Source organism: Phyllobates terribilis, unplaced genomic scaffold, assembly GCF_046119375.1.
Source record: "Phyllobates terribilis strain yellow unplaced genomic scaffold, ASM4611937v1 Scaffold_123__1_contigs__length_5148117, whole genome shotgun sequence".
Taxonomy (NCBI): Eukaryota; Metazoa; Chordata; class Amphibia; order Anura; family Dendrobatidae; genus Phyllobates; species Phyllobates terribilis.
This window is the reverse complement of record NW_027362883.1, coordinates 2333194-2342022: the sequence shown is the minus strand read 5'-3', so window position 1 is coordinate 2342022 and position 8829 is coordinate 2333194. Positions and strand designations below refer to the sequence as shown.

Here is an 8829-nt window from a genome sequence, read left to right as displayed (position 1 = left end):
GATGATCCTCTTCCGTAGGCCGCGGTTCCGCAGTGGATCGTCAGGGTTGAGGACCTTCCGTCGTGCTCCTGTGACGTCAGCGTCTGCTGGGCTCCTTCCAGGACCTTACGCGACGTCCGGACGTGAGGCGGGGCTTCAGTTCTCGCGCGCTTTCGGAGTCCACGCCCCTCTTCTTCCCGCGCGGCGTCTTCAAGATGGCGTCCAACGGCGGGAAAACTCCACGGATAGCGGGAAGAAGGCTGAAGATGGCGCCGGATGGCGGGAAAACTTCACGGATGGCGGGAAGAAGGCTGAAAATGGCGCCGGATGGCGGGAATCTTCACCGATGGCGGGAAGAAGGCTGAAGATGGCGCCGGATGGCGGGAATCTTTACCACAGGTAAGTTTTAAAAGTCTCTTTTTCAGGCACGCAGTACCCGGTGGTTGCGGGCACGAAATCCTGCCGACTACGCCAAAAGTTGACGCGCCCCCTGGGCCATGTTCAGGGGATACCCGGAGCCGGATCTGGATAGGGGTAGTAGTCCTTGTGGCGGTGACCCGGTCCGTGCCCAGGGTGTCAAACTAGGAGGCAGTATATTAGCAGTAGATGTAGGACGACTACGCCACCCGTTGAATGCAGCTATGGAGCTGCCGCTGCAGGGCAGACCGCTGAGGCCGGTGGAAGGATGGTGCAGCGTGGATGGTATAACCCCCAACGGGAGGGGTATGGCCTCAGGGCAGCCGACATGGATGATGGGGGTAGCAGGAACCACTCAGAGACGATGCGGTGTAGTTCAGGGTCTTTACTGGTGACAAAGATAGACCCTCCCGGAGTACTTGCTAGCGATCGGGGCCTGGTCAGTCCTTTAGCAGATGGGATTTCCCCTGGCCAGGCGGAGTTGTAGGCCTTCCCAACTAACTGTACTCTTCTGGCTACCTTGCTAGAGGCGGGTAAAAGTAGCCCACGTCCCTAAGTGTACCGTGTGGTGCTCACCCGTATGGCCGGTGACTCGGGGCCTTCTAATGGCTTCCGCTCCACGATGGCGGTGCTGGTCCCACGCGTGTGACCGTGCCTTCGGGTTTCTGGGCCAGAGGACCTGCAATCCCCTGCCGGTCGTTTTCTGCTGCTGGGTAAAGATTAGTCCCCACAGCCTCGGACTCCGGGTCCGGTGATAACTTCTCAGTCAGGGCGAGCTCTGCAGCTGCCAGCCCCTGACTCCTTGTAGCACTGCTCCCACAGAGCTCCTGTTGTTTCTTCCTATGGCTGCTTCTCTTCTCTCTACTCTAGTCTCTAACCCTGCCTCAGCCCCAGGTTTATATAGGGGAAGTTCTTCCCCTCCCAGGACTGGGCAGGAGGTGTGGCATGCATAGGATTCCTGACCAAGAGACCTCCCACCTGCTCTCAGACATAATATTGCTATTATTGTGGAGACCAGACCCCTGGGGTGCCACATATACATTATATATCATTTACACATACATTTCCAGGAGGTATAACAGAGGGACGATACAATGTAGCGTTTTAGGAAAAGAGGTTTCATACTTATTTTTTGGAGAATACTATTCTTTACTAATACAGACATACCACAAGAACTGACTGCTCCTTTGTAATGGGGTTCTTCACTTTTAATATTGTTTCATGTCATATTGTATATGAATTATTTTATCATTTAATCCTTTTTCATTCTATTTAGCTCTTGCGGTCAATTAAGGATGTAAACGAACCCAAATTTTTGTCTCATGATATTCCTCTGTTCAATGGGATTACCAGTGACCTGTTCCCTGGCATTCAACTTCCGGAAGCCGACTATAAGGTATTAAAATATAATAGTGTCTTAAAGGGGTTTTCCAAGACTTAAAGAGGACTTGTCCCTCGCCATAAATATGTAAATGCCGCTGTTCTCCTGACTCCGGCATTGTTTTTCTTTTCTTCCTGCTCCTCTCCGTTCCTGACATCTGTCACTCTCCTCTAGCCCTTTAAGCCAACTGGGCAAGGCCTTCCTGAAGACTCCCACAGAGAGGACTTGATGACCACGCCCACTTGGCTATTAAAATTATGAACTAGATTTCTATAAAGCGGCTATATCTCAGGAATGGAGAGACGCAGGAGCAAAAGAAAAACAACACCGAATTCAGGAGAACAGCGGCATTTACACCAGGTAATAAAATTGCATATTAATGGCAAGTGATAGGTCCTATATAGCGGGCCAGCTATCATTAGGATGACAGTTATCTTTCCCGGCTCCCCCATATTCAGGAATGCTCATTCCTGTTTTCTCTAAGACAGAGTCGCTGCCAGAATCTTATGTCAGCTGCTAATTTCAGGGTCAGAAAGTAAGGATTGGGTGATTAAATTCCAACCGCCCGATTTTTATGTCCCCCAACATAATCTGTCATGAGGCCCCCATACACAGTAGAGGGTAGACCAATCCCATTGAAATCACCCAATCCTGGTCCACTGCTTTGGAATTGTGTTACATGACCTTGTCACTCATCGTCCGGTCCCATTAGTGCAACCTGGGCAGCTGCACAGGGGCACCAGAGGTAAGGGGGCTCACGTATACCTCCAATGCAGGATGATCTGATGTAGAAAAAAAATGGTTAAAACATCTGTGAGTGATTTATCGCTAGTTTAGTTGTAGGTTATGGAGACATTTTTTTTTAGATGAATGAATCGATTCGCAGGAGACTGATCCAATGGCCAGGTGTCATGGGTGCGTCAGATGTGACAGACAGTCGCCCTGCAGTTGTTTGCAGGAGATCCCTTCGTTTGGCATTACGGACATCTTCTTAGCGGTCTCACTGTAGGACCCAGCGGCTACCTCCCTCCTGTTCTAATTGACAATCAGGCCTGGGTGTTTAAATATTTCCAGGTTGCTACACAGAGGTGCCAGTGATATTCACATGACCCCTTGTGAAGGCTTGGAGCAAGTGCAGTTCTTACTTCCTCTCTGGTGCTAAGAGGATGTGTGTGCCATCTCTCTGAAGTCGACTCAAGCTAAGCTACTTCCCCTGTGTCTGTCTCCCCTTGCTGTCTTTAGTTGTCAGTGGGGATCGACTAGTGCTCACCCCCCTTCCCTATCCAGGGTCAAGCGCTAAGGAAATACAGGGATAGGTTCCTGTGCGGCAATTGGTGAGGAACCAATATAGAGTCGGTAGGGGAGACAGGGTGATTGCAGATCAGCCTAGGAGGTCTCCATTTCCCCCTTTCCCTAGTATCTGGGCTCCCTTCCCCTCATCCCTTTGTGTCGCACTTTGTCTTTCCTACACTGTGCGTGACATCAGGTCAGTGGTGGGCACTGAATGAGACCCCTGAGAGCCACCTTATTTCTTCCTGCCCCCCGTCTCTTCTTCAGATTAGCCGGCCTGGCATGACAGTATGGTTGCAGCATGATGTACACCAGGCCATATAATCAGAAGAGGAGCCGGGGATGCCGGCAGCTAAGAGGCGGCTCTCATGGGTCCTGTCCAGCGGCCACAGAATACTGATCTGGGTCCTGAAAATGTATTCTCCCACCTCTAATTGGATCCACTGTAAACAGACTGATGAAATATTTTACCTTCCTTTTGCTCAGGATTTACTGGAATGCGCACAGGAGAGCTGTGCTGGACACAACATCCAGCCCGAGAAGGTCTTCCTGGAGGAAATGATCCAGACGTATGAGATGATGATTGTCAGAAACGGGTAAGCTGTAACTACAGAAGTCCATGGGACGGGGGATTTATTCTTCGCTGTTTCCATTTTATACAATGGACCATGCTGCATTTTGTTTATCCCGTACAGTTTTATGTTGGTTGGAGAGCCGTTCTCTGGAAAAACGAAGGTCCTCCACGTCCTCGCTGATACGCTGTCTCTTATGAATGAGCGAGGGTGCGAAGAAGAAAAAGTGATTTACCGGACAGTGAACCCTAAAGCCATCACCATGGGGCAGCTGTTCGGGCAGTTTGATCCAGTGTCACATGAGGTTTGTCTATGATTGGAATTATTGTTTACTAGATGGTGGCCCGATTCTAACGCATTGTGTATTCTAGAATATGACAAAATCCGACAAACAAGCAAAATGAACAAAAAGCATTGAATTCAATTCTTTCTGATTTTAGAAACTGCATTAAAGAAGGGGTGCACCGGTCCTGGAGATACTGCAATACCAGGTCAATGCGTGGAGTGGACAGAGCAAGCTCTTTTTCCATCTCCCTGTTCTAAAAATCCATTTAATATATGGTCCCCAGATAGGGGACGTATCAGATATTAAACTGATAAGAACAGATTTTTTTTTTTTTTTTTTTTTTTTTATACTATTCAGTAAAATTTTTCAAGCAACAATCAATAGTATAAAAACTCACACTACGTTGCCCAGTCTTACATCATAATGGTACTTTCTTTATTTCATATTTATAACTTTATACTGAAACAGTTGTAAGACCTTTTGAATGGACAAAAACTATAAAAACATACCATTGTCATAAAAAATGACAGATCACAACACTTAAACAAGGACTTACTGGTACTTTACCAGTGACCTCCATTTTTTGACTTTCCAAAAACCTTCTGAATCAGAGCCACCACCGCCACGGCTATCCCATAAATAAACTATGTATAACCTTGACAAAACCATCCTAACACAATTATTAACTGAGATTATTTTCCTTTTAAATAAACACAAATTCCTAACGTCCCACAGACTTTCTATTACACATGCCATTATCAACCACAACAATCTCTCTTTCACCCGGCTACTTGCACCCATCCCAAACATTACCACTCTCCAATTTATAAAATTCACGCCCGCTAGTTCCTTGCATAAACCACCCACTCCCTTCCAAACACTCTGAGCATAATCACAATTCCAAACCAAATGCATAACAGTTTCACTCGCCCCACATCCATCCCTCGGACATACCTCTGTTCTAATCAGATCCCTCCTCTTCTGTACCTCTCTCACAGGCAAAATCTCATGCAAACTCATCCATACGATATCACGCTGCCTATTCGATATTCCTTTTATACTCAGGTTCCTCCATACACACAACGCTTCACTCGATCTCAAGCCCCTAATGTTACATTCAAACTCTCTAACTCGCATCCTTCTCCTTACATTCCTTATCACTTTGAAATCACCCATAGGAACATCCAACAAATCATGCTTGACAACAAATTTTTCAACAAACTCATACCACACTGGACATTTAAACGAAACAGGCACTCTTGCATCCCTTCTCATCCATTTCAACCCAAACAACATCCATCCAGCCATATATTTAATCATATAAGCCGTCTTGTTATCCCTACCTAACAGAACAACCACTGTTTTAATAAAATTTAAACCAAGACAAATTTCAAAATTTGGGAAATCCATTCCCCCATGTTCACGTAACTTACACAAATATTCCCTTTTAAGTTTTTCCATCTTACTTCCCCAATAAAACGTAAAAATTAGCTTCTCAATCCGCCTAAAACCCCTATAAGGGGCTGGAAAAACCACTGACACAAAAAGTAACATAGGAAGAATCACTGACTTAATAATAAGGACTTTGCCTGACAATGTCAAGTCCCGCAACCTCCAAAAATTTAACTTCTGTTCAATCCTCTTACCGCATTCATCCCATCTCTCATTCCCTTTCAGATCTTTGTTAAACCACACCCCCAAAACCTTAATAGCACCTTCTTCACATATCACACCATCCATCCTAACACTCGAATCCCCGAAACACTTAAAGCTACACTTCCCCCAATTCACCCTAAAACCAGATGCACCACAAAAGAAATCTAAAAGCAACCTTGCTCGATTCATAGCAGCCATATTATCACTCACCACAACAACATCGTCCATATACCCCATTACCTTTACAGTCTTTCCACCACTCCCTGGGATCAGAAGACCATTCATCACTTTCTCTTTCCGAATCATGCACAACAGGGGCTCAATCACACTTATAAACAGGACAGGGGACAACGGACACCCCTGCCTGACCCCTGATTTTATGCACACCTTCTCACTCAAACATCCATTCACTAACACTTCACTCACCACACCATCATACAAACACCTTATGGCATTCACAAAAACACTAGGAAAACCCATCCTAACTAACACCTCAAACATAAACGCATGCGACACTCTATCAAAAGCTTTCTCAAAATCCACACAAAAAACCATACATTTCCCCTTCCTAAACATACAATCTCCAATTACGTCCCTCAACAACAAGAGGTTATCAGTCATACACCTACCTGGCACCGCGCACACTTGATCATCACCAACCACACTTCCAATCACCCCACGCATACGGTTAGCCAGAATTTTGCTAAAGACTTTATAATCTGCATTGAGTAATGTAATCGGCCTCCAATTACGCAAATTCTTTTTCTCACCCTTCTTATATAGTAAACAACTACTCCTTCTTTCATGGAATTACAAAGTACACCATTCATCCACATATATTGACATACCTCCACAAAATCAACACCAATCACATCCCATGCTTTTACATAAAACTCCACAGGCAACCCATCTTTCCCAGGTGTTTTATTCTTTTTCGCACCATCCACCGCCTTTTTAACCTCATCAAAAACAATATCTTCACTCAAACACTCACGTTCCCCTGATTCAAGCTGACTCTCCAACATACCTAACACATGCTTTTTCAAACCCCCATCCACCCATTTAGACTCAAATAAACTACTATAGAAACTATGTACCTCATCCAACACTTCCCTTCCAACCACAGTCATACCATTATCATTTACAACCTCATCCAACTCATCTTTTTTACTGCACATTTTTTTAAAAAAGTACCTCGTACACTTCTCATCCATATCCAAATGCTCAACTCTCGTCCTAAAAATAATTTCCTTCCCACGCTTTTCCAAAACACGCTTCATCTCATCTCTCGCTCCTCTGAGTTGATCACTAACATCAATTCCTTTCATACTCATTTTATGTAACCACTCAATCCTCATATTTAAATCTTTAAATCTGCCTCTTTCAATTGCTGCTTTTTTATAACCCCACCTCCTAAAAAAATTCTTAATTTCCACTTTCACCCAATCCCACCATACAGTCACATCCACAAAATTATTTTTCCTAGACCTCCACCATTCATACTTACTTTCGAAGTCTCTCATAACCCTAACATCCTCTAACAACCTAACATTTAGCTTCCATACCCCAACACCATGCACCATTTTTTTATCACCTTCAAACATACCCCACAAACATTCATGGTCTGTGAAAGAAAAAACATGCTGTTTAAAAAATTTACACACCAAACCTCTATTTGTATACAGCATGCGGTCAATCCTGGACACTATTCCTCCCCTATCAGCTCTATATGTGGCCGGTGGTGGCTTACTCAAAAATTCCGCTGCATCTAAAAAAGAAAAATCAGATGTAATTTGATTAAGGACCTTACCCGTGACATCAATTTCCCCTTCAGAAACACAATTGAAATCACCAACTAATAATATTGGAATCCTTCCAGGCAAAAATAAACGTATTTTCTCTAATAGTGCTAACCTATCCCCTTTGTTAATTGGACAATACACGTTAACAATTTTCACCCTCCACCCTCTCCCCTTAACCACTGCCATTATACAACGACCTGGCTCCACCACCATATAATTTTCAAAACTTAAATCCCTATTCCCCAACAAAATCCCCACACCATCATTTTTGTTTGTCATTGAACCTGACCAAATACTATGCCCATATACCCAGTCCTTTTCAGGAGGTGACTCTTCAATTCCGCACTCTTGCAGACAGTAAATATTTGCTCCAAGATTTTTTAGTTCTTCCAGTATAGCCAGTCTTCTAGGCTTAGATTTTATAAGCCTTACATTTATTGACAGTACACTACAGCCCACGTTGGAGCCCATTTTTTAACCATATTCGGTAAAAAAGAACATACCCCCCACCGAAGAGTCAACCTTTCTCGTCTTGAAACTCGATTCCTGATGTTAAGCAGAGAATGCTGGCCCCCTCCTCCAAAAAAGACCTCCTAGGAGAGGCACTGTAGCTCTCGGGATAGCTCCTATCACTTAAGGGGCTGATGCTCCCAATACTGGCAGGTGAAAAATCTGGCCGGAACTTCTTTGCAGAAGACACATCAGAGTCCTCATCAGGGGGCCTCACCACAGCCCCGGTGAAGTCACCCTGGCCACCACCACCTTCATGAAATGCCTCTGAGCTTTCCAAAGCCAACACCGGCGTTGTGGAGAGTGAACCGCTCACTTCTCCCTCACCACTCACATCAAGCAGAATTGACATATCTGCAGGCTCTATCTCAACAGCGCTTCCACCAGCAGGATCGGGTGCTTGCTCCATCTCTTCCATGAAGTCCCTTACTGCCTCGATCGCCTCACCAATAGTGGCGGCAGTAGTAGGACGTGGGGACACGGCCTCTGCATATGACCTGGAACGATGGGGACAGTCCTTGAAAGCGTGTCCCTCCTCGCCACATGCATTACAAACCATGGAGTTAGTACACTCCATTGCCAGATGACCCTCTTTATTGCATTTCCCACAAAACTTCTCCACCGTGCAGTCCTCTTGGTAGTGTCCAAAGGATTTACACTTCCTGCAAAAACGCGGAGCACCAGGAAAATACATATACCCTCTATCCCTCCCGATGGCAAAACTGAGGGGAGGGTAGTGGATACCCCCAGGTCCCTGGGGGTCCTCCTGGAACCGTACAAAAAACTTGTGTTTGCCAGTCCACAAGCCCACCTCATTCCTCACCTTGTGTGAGTAGGACACATAGCTGCAATGACAGTTCAGGAATCTAGTAATGTCCTCCACATCCACAAGGGGGTTGTGCATAAACACAACAACTGGCACTTCCCCCTTAGTAT

General features: G+C 45.4%; 1 non-coding gene across 1 annotated transcript; it reads right to left on the bottom strand.

Moving 5' to 3' along the window:
* Nucleotides 1-4093: 4093 nt before the first annotated feature.
* On the bottom strand, nt 4094-4292 carry LOC141202592 (U2 spliceosomal RNA). Its single transcript, XR_012273831.1, has one exon. It is a non-coding gene; the product is annotated as a U2 spliceosomal RNA (small nuclear RNA).
* Nucleotides 4293-8829: the final 4537 nt, after the last annotated feature.